General features: G+C 44.3%; 1 protein-coding gene across 1 annotated transcript in view; it reads right to left on the reverse strand.

Moving 5' to 3' along the window:
* arhgap39 (Rho GTPase activating protein 39) overlaps nt 1-15,862 on the reverse strand; it is a 112,464-nt gene that overhangs the window by 95,027 nt on the left and 1,575 nt on the right. The window lies entirely within an intron of this gene.

The following is a 15,862-nucleotide window of genomic DNA, read 5'->3' on the forward strand; positions in this document are numbered from 1 at the left end:
TTCTCTACTTTGCCATATAGAGACAGCACAGCATCGAATGAACAGAAAGACAGTACGCTGAGAAACCTTATACTGTCATTTCTGGTTGCAGTGCTTCCACACACACACACAGTGAACCAGCTGAAGTGAAGATAACGAGCTGTTTGAGGTATTTTTCCTGAGTCCAGCTGTTTGGTTTCAAAGCTGCACTCCACAGCTCTGCTGGTGGAACATTTAGGTTTAATCTGAATGACAGAGAAGAGCCTGTGTTTCCATGTCTGCAGCCAACAGGAGATAAAACCACTGTTTCAACCTCACACTTCATTTCACTCTTTTCAAACATACTAATTCTTGGCCACACACCTGTCTGGCTAACTGAGTGGGGACCAGAGGCTTCTCTGTGCACAGCCGCCTGCTTGTACTGATAGCCTGTACATGAGGCGTTTAGGGAACATCTGTCAATTTTAGCAAGTTCAGATATCAGAATCCGTATCGGAAAGGAAAAAAAGGAATGGACTAAATGTAGTGCTGCATTATATACACTATATATACAGTACACACACGCACCTATATATAGTGTAATTCACTGCTGTCATGTTCTGCAATGAAGCCACATACTGTAGTTACTCCTCAGGCAACCCACCCCCACACCATGGGTGGGGAGGGGAAGAACTACATGATGCACAGAGGTTGAGGACTAAATAAAAACTGCTGGTGTGTGTTAATTGTGTACAAATCAAAGTGTCCCATTCCAGCTTCCTCTCTCACTCTGCTGCCTTCACCCCCACCACCGATCTCCTGCCACCCCCAACCCTGACACCCCCAAAAACAACAATGCCTGACGGGGATGTTTTATTTTCACAAGCTGTCAGCATCCTAAGTGTGTGTGTGTGTGTGTGTGTGTGTGTGTGTGTGTGTGTGCGCAATCCCCACATAAAGCTGATTAGTTCTTCAACAGCAGCATGGCTAATTAAAATTGCCTCCTGCTTGTAAACCCCTCGCTCCCTCCCACCCTCTACAAAGTGAAGCTCTGAGGCTCCAGACCACAGACTCTGGTGATTCATCATTAATTCATCTTGCCTAAAACACAGACACACACACCAAAAAACAGCACACGCAAATGGCTGTACCTATTAGAGCAGGAGAAATCTGATAGCCGATTAATCAGGCGATTAATCATGTAGCTATTATCTATATTTTTAATTCGACCTTCTGTGTAATCAATACCTATTAAAATCTACATGAGTAATACTTGTCGTACTTTATGATAGGTGACATGATACTGTCGTTGTTTGTGTTATTATATGACGTGTAGTAGGCTGTTGTTTTTCATAAACCAGTCCTTCTCACTCTGAATTTACTCGTTACAACGTCCAAAGGTGAGATTTCATAGGTGACATCGATGGACTATGTCGTGTTCTGCCCTGGACTGAATTACTTGTATGTCCTGTTACATTGTTAATCTCACTCTTACAAACCGTTACATTTCCAGGATGAGGAGGATCCTTAAATGTGCAGCTTAATTTCATTAATGGACAGTTGGTGACTGGATTATTCTGAAGAGACAAACTGGTGAAGAAAATACCAGTTACTAGTTTCTTTTCCTCCCTGTCTGCTTGTGTGGACAAACAGCTGATAACGTCTTAAATATTCTAACTTTAGTGAGGAGAAATAAACTGAAAACAGGTCAGACATGACATGAACGCTGTAAAACGCTGTAAGTCTGTTGCACCGACCGAGTGTCACGTCACGGGGTCTTTAACAGCTGTTCAGATTATTATCATGAGTTAATCACATTCACACAGATGTGGCCACTGGCCCATAGTGAAGCTTGAATTTACAGCCTAATTCTACCGACATGCTGACTGGCAAAACAGAGACGACACGCTCTGACAGAGCAGCAGTTATCCTCAGTCTAATGCATTAATAATGCCATCCCATAATAACCAACAAACTCATCATGCTCATAATTTTAAGTTTATCAATTTAACTTTCAGTGAAATATAAATGTTCTCAGGTACGTCCCTGTGTGAACGCTGGAGGCCGCGCAGTTAAACATCCTGTTGTGATTCATCAGCAGAGAAACTGGTTGATCTCTGATATTTATTCATGATCGACAGAAACATTCAGATTTTATCATATATTTCATGTGTTAAGAGAGTAAACTGCAGTGAAAAATGAAAACAAACAGTTCTGACAAAAACATGTGACTGTGCCGTACGAGGTTGTGTAGTTGAGTTCAGAGACAATGACGCCCATCAAAAGATCCACACATCACTTTAGAAACAGATGCTGTCACTGCTGATGTTTCAATGCCATTTTTTCCTTCACGATAGCTCAACTTGTATCCGCCCTGAAGAAAAATGGATGTGATGTGATTGGTGTTGCAGGGCTCAGGTTAACCCCTTTGTAAAACGCCACAGAATCTTAGTTTTGTTATCCCGTTTGACTGTCAGTCATAAAAAATAAACCTAGGAATAAATAAAACCTGTAAAAAACGTATAGTGGGTTAGTGCCTATGGAATTTATCCCATCGTTAGGATGTGGTTTACAACATTTGCTGCTGCAAGTTTGCAAGAAGTTTGGAAGAACTGCAGCCGTATCACAGAAACTTGCAGATCCCATCTTAACTGTATGGTAACCATGGAAACGTGGGTTCAGACCCGATTTAGGAAAAAATCATTACAGACGAAGAGTTCCTGAGTCAATGTTTGTATCCTAACTGAGGAGAGAAGAGTGTAAAACGCCAGCTCCTTGACTCAAACTCTCCTAACTTGAGGAAAACTGTTGGTCTGTCCTGACTTTCACTTGTCCATCTCTGAGCTAACTTGTTTCATCCACGTCACTGCTCTTGGACACATCCAACGACACGTCAGCACGCTGGACCTCAGTCACTGAGGGGCTGTGACAGACTCTATTGATGTGTTGCAGTTTGATGGCAAAGCGCTCATCAGAAGACACAGCCCATCTTAACCTGCTCTGTCTCTGTCATCTCCTGAGTCAGTGCCGCTGTAAATCCTTGGATTCTTCTACAGACAGACCAACACATCTGTCCTGAAGTTCAGTCCCAGTCATTGTTTTCTTCCATTTTTGTACGTTTCAAGGAGAAATTTAATAATACCTCAGTGAGATGAGAAAAGTAGTGTTGGTTGCTAGGTAACAGACATAAAGGTTGCTAACTGATGTTGGATTGAGTATTTAGGATTTCCTAACCTGAGATGAGATAGGATGAAGTGAGATAAGAGGGTTGTTGAAGTTAGTTAGGATTTGATCCTAATACCAAACTGGGAAAACTCCTGTCTCAACATAAGACTTAAGAGAGGAGGTTTCTGTGATACGGCCCAGGACTCCTCCAGGACTCCTCCTGGGCTCCTCCTGGACCAAACTGAGCAATCGGGGAGAAGAACCAAGAAGCCCATGGTCTCTCTGGCTGATCCTGTGTGGAGTGTGTGCATGTGCACGGCGTCCATATGGCAAGCTGAGTGGATTTGTTAGCTGCAGCTGAGGTCACATTCAACCACCATTCCTGCCACACATCACCCTCCCGGCAACTGAACTAATCAATATCCATCCAGTGACAACATGAGACCCCTGCGATGTTAAAAAAAACAGTGAGGCTGATCAATGCATCGTTTCTGCCTCTAATACCTCTGACTCAGGATCCGTCTGTAGCAGGCCACAGATGACTCTGATCTGTGGCTGTTAGCTCACACTGAGGAGGTCCTTCTGTCTCATGTGTTGTTCTACAGATCATCAGCATTCGTGATGGAGTCTCCATGACTTTGATGTGTCGGTCCAAGTCAGAAGTCCAACATTCATTCCCACTCCAGCAGCAGCAGGAAGCATCTGTCCGTCCATCCGTCCATCCCCAGCTCCACTTCATCTTTCACCTCTGGGGGCAGGCCAGGCTGCTGTCCCTCTCTGTAATTAGGAATTCCCGTCCAGTACAGCCTGTAGCTCTGTGGGCTCATGTGAAGGAATGTCACCAGAAAGTTGGTAGTCTGCACCAATACCATCTAGGGTTGGGTGAACCGTGAAGCCAGGGGACCAAAACAAAGCAATTTGCCGTCTTTGCAAATGTATAGTGGCAGCTAGAGATTCCAACAGTAAAAATTTGCATGAGCTCTCTTCTGATGAGGCAGACCCTGAAAGTTAGCAAAATAAAATGACAAAAATCACCCAAAACACTTAAAAAATCTCCACCCAAAAAACCAACTGGTAATGGACTCAGCCAATCGCCAAGAGCCGATATATTTGTCCAATCGCCCTCATACGATCTAATATTCATGATTCTTGATACCAAATGTGTAACAGCAGCAAAAAACAGATAACAACAGAAGCTGTGCTAACGCACATTGTGCATGTGTTTGTGCACAGATGCATGCACTCACTCACACACACGCGCACACAGACAGACAGACAGACAGACAGACAGACACACACACACACACACACACAGCCTAAACAAGCTAACATTAGCCTTTGTGAATGTTGTGTGTGGAGAGTTGTGTGTCTTCAGTACTGTAGAAAAACAAGTCCGTCACATTTTCTGAGTTTTGCCGTCGACTTGGTACTGAAGCGTCGGGTCACATGACGTCCCGAGTCGCCACCTGCTGATGTAGCTGGTAACTGCACCACACATTTGTGGATATTTTCACCAGATCAGCTGCAGTACAAATGGAAGACACAAACACACACACACACAAGTCACAAACATCACGTGGCCAAGGATCCACAAATATGTTAATATTTACAGAGTAAGTTCTGTGTATTTTTAAATCGCTCCATGGTTTGATTTTACACACATAAAAAAACATGTTTGTGGATTGTGAGACTTTGTGTCACAGTGGATGTGTACCATGATCCACAACCTGTTCACAGACAGACGGACAAACACACAGACAGGTGCAGAGACACCTGCCAAAGTACTCAAACCTCCTTGGTGGTAGTTCCCGCTACAGCAGGTGTCTCCAGGATCACAATTTGCCATGACAACACACACACACAAGCACACACACACACGCACACACCGAGGGCCAGATTCACTGAGGCTTTTGTATTTAGCTGCAGATGTGATGCTTTCTGTCTCCAGCAGTCTCACACGTTATCAGAGGATGATCATGTCATCCACACAATCTGCAACCGTGAGTCCTGCAGGAAAAGTTCTCCTCCTCTGAAGACACGGCGTGAACACGGCACAGAGGAGATTTACTGTACACCCATTAAAAACCAGCAGATACATAAGTGCTGCACAATTAATCGAAATATAATCGAAACTGCAACACAGCCAAGTGCAACATCCAAACCGCAGGAGCTGCAGGTTTTTTCATAAAGGTTGTTGAGCATTGTCAGCACCATAAGTGTTGTGGTGCTACAGAGACGCTCCAGCCTACAAACCATCGTCTCCAGGGTCAGAGTTGAATATGTTTGTGTGGTACAAGCCCCAACAAAAATCAATCAATCACTTTTTTTTCAGTGAAAATGAAAAGCAGAAATGATCACTGTGACTGAGATCATGACTTCATGACAATCACAGTATCTGCCAAAATGATGCTACTGATTTTTGTTGCATATCGTGCAGCCCTTTATACAACTACACACAGATTATTAGACACAAAGTGCAAAAAACTGTGGACAAAGAGTTTTGATTTTGAATTTGAACTTGATCATCAATGAACTGTGAAATCACTGCAGACATTTACGTGTCTGCATCAACCTCACAATTAACATCCACATGAACTCCACCTCCACCTGCTGCTGGAGCAGCCTCATCATCTTCTTTTTGTTCCACATGAACAAGTTTATTGTCTCCAAATGTAAGATGAATTTGATATATGCAAAAAAACTTTTTAACTGGGCCACGGCCAAAACAAATGAATTGTCATGCAGATCACTGTGAGCCATTTTCTTTGTAAGTCTGACCCCGAGCTGCACCAGCAGCTCAGAGACGCTTCACTGAAGCAGAGTGATGCAACGTTTGAATTAACAACATCTTCACCAATAAACAACATATGAACAAAAAGCAGGCTGTATACAGTGCACACACCTACAATCAGAGGATCACTGGGAACATGCACTGGTCAATAGGCTGCGTTCATATGGCACCTTCCTGGTCTCATGCACCACTCAAAACACTTTACACTACGTTACAGTCACATTCACACATTCACACACACCAGTGGCAGCAGAGTCATTTAGTGTCTTGCCCAAAGACACTTCAGCACTTAGATCCGCCAATCAGTGGACAACCCGCTCTACTACCTGAGCCACAGCCGCCGATCATCCAAACAAGATTCACTGTGTCAACAGAAAACACGACATGTCATGGAAAACAGACCCACACAGGACGTGTGTGATACATGTTTTGCAGAACAGTTTTAAAAAGTATATCCACCCACCTCTGTGATCTGTTTAAAGTCAATGTCTCCATCCTCATCCTCAGTTGTCCTCACTGCACATGCGGTGGCTGTGTGTGTCAGCCTCTGTTAAATCAAAATGATGCACGGCTGCGTTGTGTTGAAAAAAAACACATGAAGGCTGTTTCCTTCTTAGAATCAGCATCAGAGTGTGTGAAGAACGCAGCTTGGTGAGGGCACAGTGTGAACGTTCAGGACACACACTTGCTGAACACTTTGTCAGCTCATGGTTCAACATGGGGACACTCAGCAGTGCTAACGAGTCTGAGGAGGGAGGTGTCCTTGAATTGTCTTTGTGTTCCCGCACTGAGGGACGTGGCAGCAGACTGCAGCGTAACACACTCAAGAACTGAGATATACATCATAGATCCACGTTGTTCTCCGTTTCATACAGCCCGTACTGTTCTCCCTCCTCATCTTCATCCCCCCCCCCCCCCTTTGAGAGCCTCTGGGGGCAGCCCTTAAATCAAACACATTTACACAATAATCCTATTAGAGGGAGAAAGTGCTGTCTCTCTCTCAATCTCTTCATCTGTCAATACGCCCTCTATCCTCTACCCCCTCCCCACCCCCCATCCACAGTCAGTGCCAGTCAATATGCTGCCATCTCTGCTCACTTTCATTCTCTGGTTCAAACAGGCTTTGCTGCAGCTATGAGCAATCTGTGTCCGACTGTAGGAGCAAGAGCTCGATAGCCCAACACTGTGTCACATTCATTATGGGGCACAGAGTGATGGAGGCGACACACTGCTCTCACTGTGCTGCGGTTTGCTCAGTACAACGTCACCTCTCCACTGTACAGCCTGTCAATACTCCCTCATAGTTTGTCTCTGCTCCTCCATCCTCCATCATGCCCCCCAGACTGAGGAGAACTCAACTGGTCCTGATGTTCAAAGACATAAAATCTACTGCTGCCCCCAATAATTGATAATTGATATTAGTCGCTCCACAGGAGCAGGCTGCACTCAGTCACTCAGTCACTCACTCAAGTCACTCACTCAGTCAAAGACATTGTTTTCACGGCTGGTCCCTGTGGTTGTTAGATAATAATGTAACTGAGCAGCTTAGTTTAGCCTAACTGGGCAAATTCAGCCATAAAATACTGAACGGGACAAAGAGACAAAGTGAACTGCAGGAACAACTGATTATTTTTCCTCAGGCGTGTCACAAGTGGGACTCCTCCAACACTTCCTGTCTGACAGCAGTCACACTCTACATCAAATACTGAAACACTAAGTAAACTTTCACCCATTTGTTGACCCCAAACATGGCTTATCATTCAAAACATGCAGGTAGCCTCACGTTAGCCAGTTAGCATGACCTCTCGAACTGACGTTCTCCTCGCTGATTGTTCCGACACTCTCAGAATCATCACAGCTTTTGCCGGTGTCATTGACCAGCAGCTCACTTCGTGCACACGTTCGTAAAATTTTGATTTTAAAGACTCATTATTACAGGTCTATATGTTGTAGTACAGCACATAGAAACACTGTTTCTCAGCCCGGGACTCTGATGCCCCCCAAGAAAATGTATTAACATAATTCAATGAATTCTCTCACAAGTCAAGTAGGAAAATCTTTGGTTGGGAGCAGCACTATGAAAATCAAACCCTGTGGATTTTGTCCCATCACTTACATTAAAATTGCTTCAGGAGGGATCTCTGGCGACAGTGAGCAACAACTCCTCAATGAACAGTTTATGTGGTCATGTGAGAACTGTCTTAACACAGTAGTAATGACTGAGTGCTCATGTAATAACACAGTAATGACTGAAAAGTCAGAGCATTAACACGTTCACAGGCGTCACAGCTGGTGTGAACCTCTCTAGTCCTATGTGCTACGACCTGTGTCAGCAGTGCACCAGTAGAGCCGTTCATTCTGCTAACATAGCATGGGAGCTAAAAACAAAGGGTCAGCAGTTTGGAGCTCTTTCTCACTCTCTTTGTCAAACTCAGTCTTTTATAGCGTCTCACAATATCTGTAAATCCAGTGTGCGGAGTGGTGGCAGTGGCACCGCAATATCTGTGTAGAAATACAGAGACTAGTGTTATCACGATACCAAAATGATGACGATACCTGCCATAAATATCTCGATACCCGATACTGAAATGATACCGTGGCAAAATCCTCAAACATCTGGAAAAATAATGGAATAATAAAAGCTAAGGTTCCCTCTGTCACTCGCTGGCTCCTGTCCTGGTTTTTGAGCACTGAGCAGAAAGTTTGAGCAGAAACCTGAGTTTATGGGATTTCTTTGATAACTTTAGCCCATATTTACTACCACATAATTATTGCCACTTTTAATATGACTCAACACGCTAAACTTCGGCGTTCTAAGCTCTACCAGGCGCGTTTTCGAGTATCCTATGTCTACGAAATAATTATTGACAAATTGTAGGCTACATGCCATGATAAACATTACCAGTACTGTTTGAATACTCAATGTATCAGCAAGAATATTGCGTTTGTATCATGTTAACGCGTTAACCACTCAGAACCTAGGCTAAACTAATCCATTGTCATAGGCTAATTGCTTCGTCAAAATTCTGTGATTAAAAAAAGTCTGCTTATCACAGATAACTTGTTTCACTTTGAGCCTACAACTGAAGTCATGAGCTTGGGAGTGTAATGTTTCCTGTCACCTTCACTAACCTGTCGGTCTTTGAAATCTTTGTAAAGTTCGCCATGTTTGTCTGCCAGATGTTTAGCCGGGTTCGATGTGTTACCTCCCTTTGTTTGAAAGGCTCTGGAACATGTTTTACAGACGGGCCTCATGGCGTCTGTGGGTTTCCTTCACTGTCTGACCCTGTACTACTGTAACTACTTCCAGATTTCACATCACCCCTCAGTTTTATCAGGGATCCTGTGCTTGTCCTCATGTCTGCTGTGTCTGTCTCCGACCCCACTCTGGTGCCTGTGAGAGGTGCCTGCCCGCTGCATGACAGAAAATATGGTTGCCACACCCACTAGTCTACGCGTGCAAGGAGCAGGACAAAGAGTGGAGGCAGTGTGCTGTACACATATACAGGATGCATGTCTTTTATTTCAATAAAGTACCAATACTAAAAAAAATGGGATATCGTACCGTTTCTTACATCCCGATACCTTTCTAGTATCGGTACACCGTGCAACATTAACAGAGACCCACCCACAACACCAGCTGTATATCTGACCAGGACTTGCTGGAGATCCACTGTGCTCATGAACAGCAGGACTTTGTGTTTGTATCGGGGCAGGCACCAGAAACATGTTCCCATCATTGCTCTAGAATCACAGTGTATTCTGATTGATTACCATCCATTCTCATTGTTCTGCTGCACATGCCGCATGTGAAAACAGAAAGGTCAATAACAGCGGGTCGATAATTCACCCCACACATCACACTCTGGGAAACTCTGCATTGACTCTCACTGATGCAACAGGGCCAATGACAGCTCTAATGCACATGGCTGCTCAGGACACCTCTGCTGATGTGACATTAACACCAGCAACAACATGCAGTGAATATAAAGACAATTCTGCATTATTACTGCCTCTTCTCTACAGCCGCTTCTCATGTTTCTTGTCTTTTCCACTTCAGCATTTCATTTATCTCTGACTCAGTGACATGAAAGTTGGCTCCGCCTCATCCCTTCCTCCATGTTCCCTCTGACACCTCAGAATCAATATAATCTTACAATTCAGTTACGTTCACTACCATGAGCTTAGGAAGACGGACTCTCCTGTGCAGCGACAAACAGATAATGGGATCCAAATTATTTTTTGATGAGCCTGTGAGAACATGAATCCACATGTGGAACGGCTCCGAGATCAGTTCAACAAACAGGGATTCAGTCGATGACTCATGTTTTTCAGTGAGAGAATAATAAAACCTTCTGACATTTCTACAACTCACTGAGGCAACATAACAAATATACGCAAAAGACTGTGTGGAAAACAGGGTTGGGGGTTTGATAGCATCAAATCTGTTTATCCAATCTAAATCATTTCAAATCCCTTATCTGATCGAACAACGTAGGTTTAGCAGTAAACATTTGCAAGAAGCTGTGAAGTTATAAATAACTAACACTCACAGACCGAGAAGGCTGCCTCATTAATGTCTGTTTTACACCTTATTTCTACACTAAAATAATGTGATATATTCTACTGAGTTTGATGTGACACATTCAGGAGAGGAGCCCCTCCTCTGTTGGTCACACACGACACAGTCCACTCACGCTCATGACTGTTGTCACACTGTTTTTTCCTCCTCACAAACCACCTCTCACCTCTGGCAACAGATGTTTGTCATTTTAATCAGGCTGAAAATAAGAAGCTGCTACATGTTTGACATTTTTTCTACTCATCAGAAAATGGGACTACAGTGGCCCTGAGAGCTCAACACACTGCAACTGAAGAAGACACTTGCAAAAGAACAAAACACAAAAAAGACATCATCAATTTGACAACACAGGTGCTGTTAATACTCACGACACAATGGAAGTGCTTCCAGGGGACAATAAAAAGTGATGAACCTGCTGGGACACACCCATGTACCATAATGCATCTATGCACACTTCAATGCTTTAACCTAAAAAACTGTGTCCTAGCAGGTTCATCACTTTTTAGTGTCCCCTGGAAACACTTGTGTTGTGTTGTGAGTATTTGCAGCTCATGTATTGTCAAACTGATGAGGATGTCTTCTGAATTTGTTTGTGTTTTGTCTGTTTGCATGTGCATTGAGGGCCACTGTCGATAAAGGTTCAATAACAGATTTTCTTGTGCTGTAATTTAGCTTTTTTGGCTCTTTTACCAACGAGCAGCCAGATCCAGTCTGAGAGGGATGAGGGAGGCGGCGGGACGCAGCCAGGACCAGGCTGTGACGACAGGCTTGGTCAAACAGCACATTACACAGTCCAGTTCATCTCCACTGACCTTCCCAGTGAAGTCAAACCTCCTGTTCATGTCCAGGTCACAGTGATGCGTGTGTGCCTGATGCCTCTTTCTACCGCTCTGTTTACCGACTACATGGAAATAAAATGAACAGCTCACAATGCAGCCTTGTACAAGCTGCTGTCCTTTCATGTCACAACATCAATAGGAACTGAACTGTGTGTTGATCCCGTCATGTGGTTAATAAGGGAGGAGGAGGAGTGGGACGAAGATGGAGCCTGACGCAGCAAATCACAACAACCATGAGGCACATATCAGTATGTATGAAGCCAACAGACTGGTGTGCTACTTCATTACTACATGCTTTATCTACAGCACACACACACACACACACACACACACAGATGTGAACAGAGAGAAATGAACAGGCGTCCCACTCGGCCTGGAGTTATTTACCACACAGGGGTGAGGGAGGGGCCGGGGTTCAGCTTTGGTTCGTGATGGTTAAGGTTAGGATAAGAGGCAGATGGAGAGACAAAAATCTCCCCTCTGTGTCTCTTATAGCTAAATATATTCACTTTCCTACGTATTGTCCACCAATGGCCTGCGTGGCTAGTTACAGTGACAGCAGCTACTGTGGAGAACAGAGTGCAGAGCCCAGAGCCCAGCGAAGCTGTTGGTACTTGTAAACTTGTTTTTTTCTTTCCCTACACTGTGACAAGCTGCTCTGATGAATTATGTTCAAACGGGATACAGGATGAGACAATAACATTTATATCGATATAAATTTACATAATCCATTTTATTCTGAAAAGCCCTGTCAGTTTGCATCTCTCCTCTCAAACATGATCCCCCATGACCCCACCCCCACTCTCCCTCTGCACGGAAACCCGACCCCAGCTAGCCCAGGAGGATTTAGCCCCGCCCAGGTGGAAAAATAAAATCATCTGACATGAGAACGTCTGATTTCACTGTCTTCAAACTAATTGACATTTGGTCATGAGTGATTGACCTGTGTGCTGCAGTGGGGACCTGAGGCCCCCCTGTGCACAGTCACCAAACTAACGTCTGCTGAACCTGTGTCACACTCTCCCATCTGAACTGCTTGAGTCTCTGTGTGCACATCAGTCTCACGCCGTGCCTCCCACCACTGACTAGTTTCATTTTATACTGGATACTTATTTCATATCATTGTTCATTTACATGTTTTGCAGGTATATATTTTCAAACAGGAAAGGAAAGCCTGGGAATTTTGTGCTGTTGGTGGCTTTTTCATGCAAATATTGGACCAATAATATGAACTGTTGTGAGTCAGACACTGACCACATGGCGACAGCAGAGCAGCTCACTGTGAGCTTCTAAACTGCTCTGCTTACCTGTGTTTACCTGTGTGTGACCTCACATCTTTACCCAGAATATGATTGGTCCACATCACAGTTAATACCTGGTGGGGTGATAGTGTGAATTGGCTTTGTAACAGAACAGTGTTTTGGATGACGATAATTGTGTAAAATCTCAGTAAGTCATGCCTGTGATGTCAATACTTCAGCAGGCTGCATTCACAATCAGTCATTCCAGCATTACTGCTCTTTACATTCATAACAGCCCAGTGCTAATAAAGGCTCTTCAGTCACAGCAGGTGGGGTCAGTCAGTGAGATCAGGTGGATCCGTTTGTTACAAACTACAGTCATGTTGAATACCTGACCTCTTTATGTCCTCGAGCAGGAGATGCTGGAGACAGCGTGAGTATATGTGACAGATGTGGCAGCAGCTGAGTGGCTCCACCATGATGATATGAATATTTCAACCATGTGCTGCTGGCACAACACATAACCTCAGCGCCCCACCCTACAGATGGGATCGAATGTCAGGCAGACAGCCAGACATGTGGACGCGAGCCGTGTGGAGCAGTCATGTGTGGGTCGACAGATCCGAGCTCAGCACTGATCATTAAACCAATCAGGAGCAGTCAGACTGTTGGAGATCCTCAGCTGCTGGTGAAGCTCGCTCGCTCTTCACTGTTTCTTTTATTCTTGTGAATGATGTTTCCTCTGCCCCCACAAAGAGTTAAAGGTGAATTCCTAATCACAGCATCGTTTAAACCGCAATTAATTAGTGGCACCATTTTTCACAATCATGCTGAGGGAAACGTGCACATCGTGTCTTCACTCTCTCTCTGCAGACCAGAATTCAGTGCAACCACAACACATGCTGAGAGTTTGAGCTTGGACAGCAGCTGCAATCACACTCACATTAACCTCCACTATTTATATGCATAGAACATGGGTGCAAACATTAAATTCATGCAAGGCTGTTGAGATGCATTCTGGGAAATGCTAACCAGGGGCCAGTTTGTGTAAAATACAAGCTAAAGGTTTTATTGTACCAAGTGCTCATTTAGATATCCGCACAAAACCAGCAGAGATTCTGTCTCAAACACTCTGCCGGTCAATGAAACCATCCTCACACCAACTTGACACGACTGGACCCACATCTGTCTGGAGTTCTTTTGTTGAGAGGCACAAAACCCATATTGTCACTAATGGTTCCATCCACTGCACACAAAGAAAATAAAACATATCATGATTTTGTCCAGGACTTGATTTTATACTGCTCTTGTACAAAGTTTAAAGCACACACATGTATTTGTGTTTCTCTTTGTTTCAGGTTTGGATCATGCGTGAAATGGCTTTCACTCACAAAATGACAGTCTGCTGTTTCACTGACATGTCGGTACGGTGAAAGCAACACTAACTGGTGCAGCTGGAACCAGAGAATGATTGACAATATTGATCGATAATTTGCCTTGACCAACAATCTGTTATCAAAATGCTTTATCTTTTTTCTGACCACTGACTAATTGATTAATCCTTTCAGCACTGACCTTTAAGCAAAGCCACCCCGCCTCCGTCAGTCAATACAACAATGTAAATAGAGACACACAATCACCCAACCTCAACCAAGACATCAGCGTGCTCACAGTTAAACTGACTGACTTCAAATGCTGCTGTTTTTCTTGTGGAAGGTGGTGAGAGGCAAGGGGCCTGATACAGGTTGTGGGATGATGCTTTCCTTCTTGATTGTGCAAAATCCATAAATAGTACAATTTCCCTGATAAAAATCACAAATAGGCCACACTCCTCCAAGTGCAGAAATGCCATTAACATGGCCCCCATCTCCACGCTGGACCTTACCAGCGGATCATATTTTGACCCATATCTACAACATGGGGTCACTGGACCAAATGTGCTCTCAGCAGTTGTCAGGTTTGTGTGAATGATGATAGTCCATTTTGACCACACTAATGGGTTGGATGAACTAAGCCTCTGGTCTGTGTGATAGGACTCTGAGAAACATGCCAGGATATGTATAATGCTCCAGAGCCCGTGGGGCAGAGCTGCAGTGGTGATTTACATGAGGCCAAACAACCCCTGCAACAAAATTTAACAGCCATCAATTATTAAATCAGGCTTATGAGCAGCTTTGCTGCTGCTGGGGACACACTGCCGTTGTCTATGTCCCACATGCAGCCCACACCCTTACTCAAAGAGCAAAAAACGTCGTTTAAAATTTACATTTTCCAATCTTATGCTTTATGCAACTACAACTGTTCTCTGTTCCTAAGCCTAACCCTAACTCCAAACTCAATTAAAAAACCAACTGTTTTTAATTGTTTCCTTGGCCAGTGGCAAGTTTGCATGTTCTGTATACAACATGGGAACAGTTTTCAGCATCATTAACATTTGCCCTCGAATACAAAGATGACCCAATAAACCAGCCAACTCCTCATCCCCTACAAGTTTTTGTCGTTGCTTCGCCACCCCCACCAGTGGGAGGTTATGGCGATCAGTGAGGAGCACATCTGGAAATGGACATTTTACTATACTAATTCAATCCATTGATGGGTTATATGAATGCCGAATTTCCCACAGAGAAGCGCTGATTCAAAAATGGCTGTTAGGTTGTGCGTTATGAGATAAGCGAATTTTCCAGTAAGCAAGTTCATATGACATGAAAAGATTTTTAAGGGAATTCGGTGCTGGGTCTCTCTTTTGAGAGGCAGCCACGCATTACGGCACAGGCTGGGAAGCTGGGGTGTTTCTGCATATTGACAACTACAAAGCTACGTAAGGTGGTGTTACAAAGATGACGGGACGGTGCCACACTTCTCCATTTCGAGTGGCTCCTCTCATGGGAGGTGCCTCCATCCATCATGAGGATGGGAGATGCTGCGAGGGAGGATTTGGATAACCTGCCCGGCCAGGCATCAGCGCACACTGATAAAGGGCTCAGCGCTGGGTTTGCTGCTAGCATCCCGCTAGGAGAGCAGGTTAGCTGCATTCCAGCAAAGAGACAGCAATTTAGACCGACAGGTGCAACAGCAGCAGCATCATCATCATCATCATCATCATCATCCAGCCGTACAGCCTCCCTCTACCGCTCCCTCCACCTTGAAGAATATCCCGAGGAAAATGCCCGAACCAACGACCGACAACCCGGTGAACGGCCAGAGCACAAGCCTGCATTCACAGATATGTTTCCCTTTATGAACACTGAAATTCATATTGAAACGTGTGAGCGAATAAGTGACCAGC

Source organism: Trachinotus anak, unplaced genomic scaffold (assembly GCF_046630095.1).
Source record: "Trachinotus anak isolate AG129_WGS33_773 ecotype Australia unplaced genomic scaffold, CSIRO_AGI_Tana_v1 ptg000010l, whole genome shotgun sequence".
In the NCBI taxonomy this organism is placed as follows: domain Eukaryota; kingdom Metazoa; phylum Chordata; class Actinopteri; order Carangiformes; family Carangidae; genus Trachinotus; species Trachinotus anak.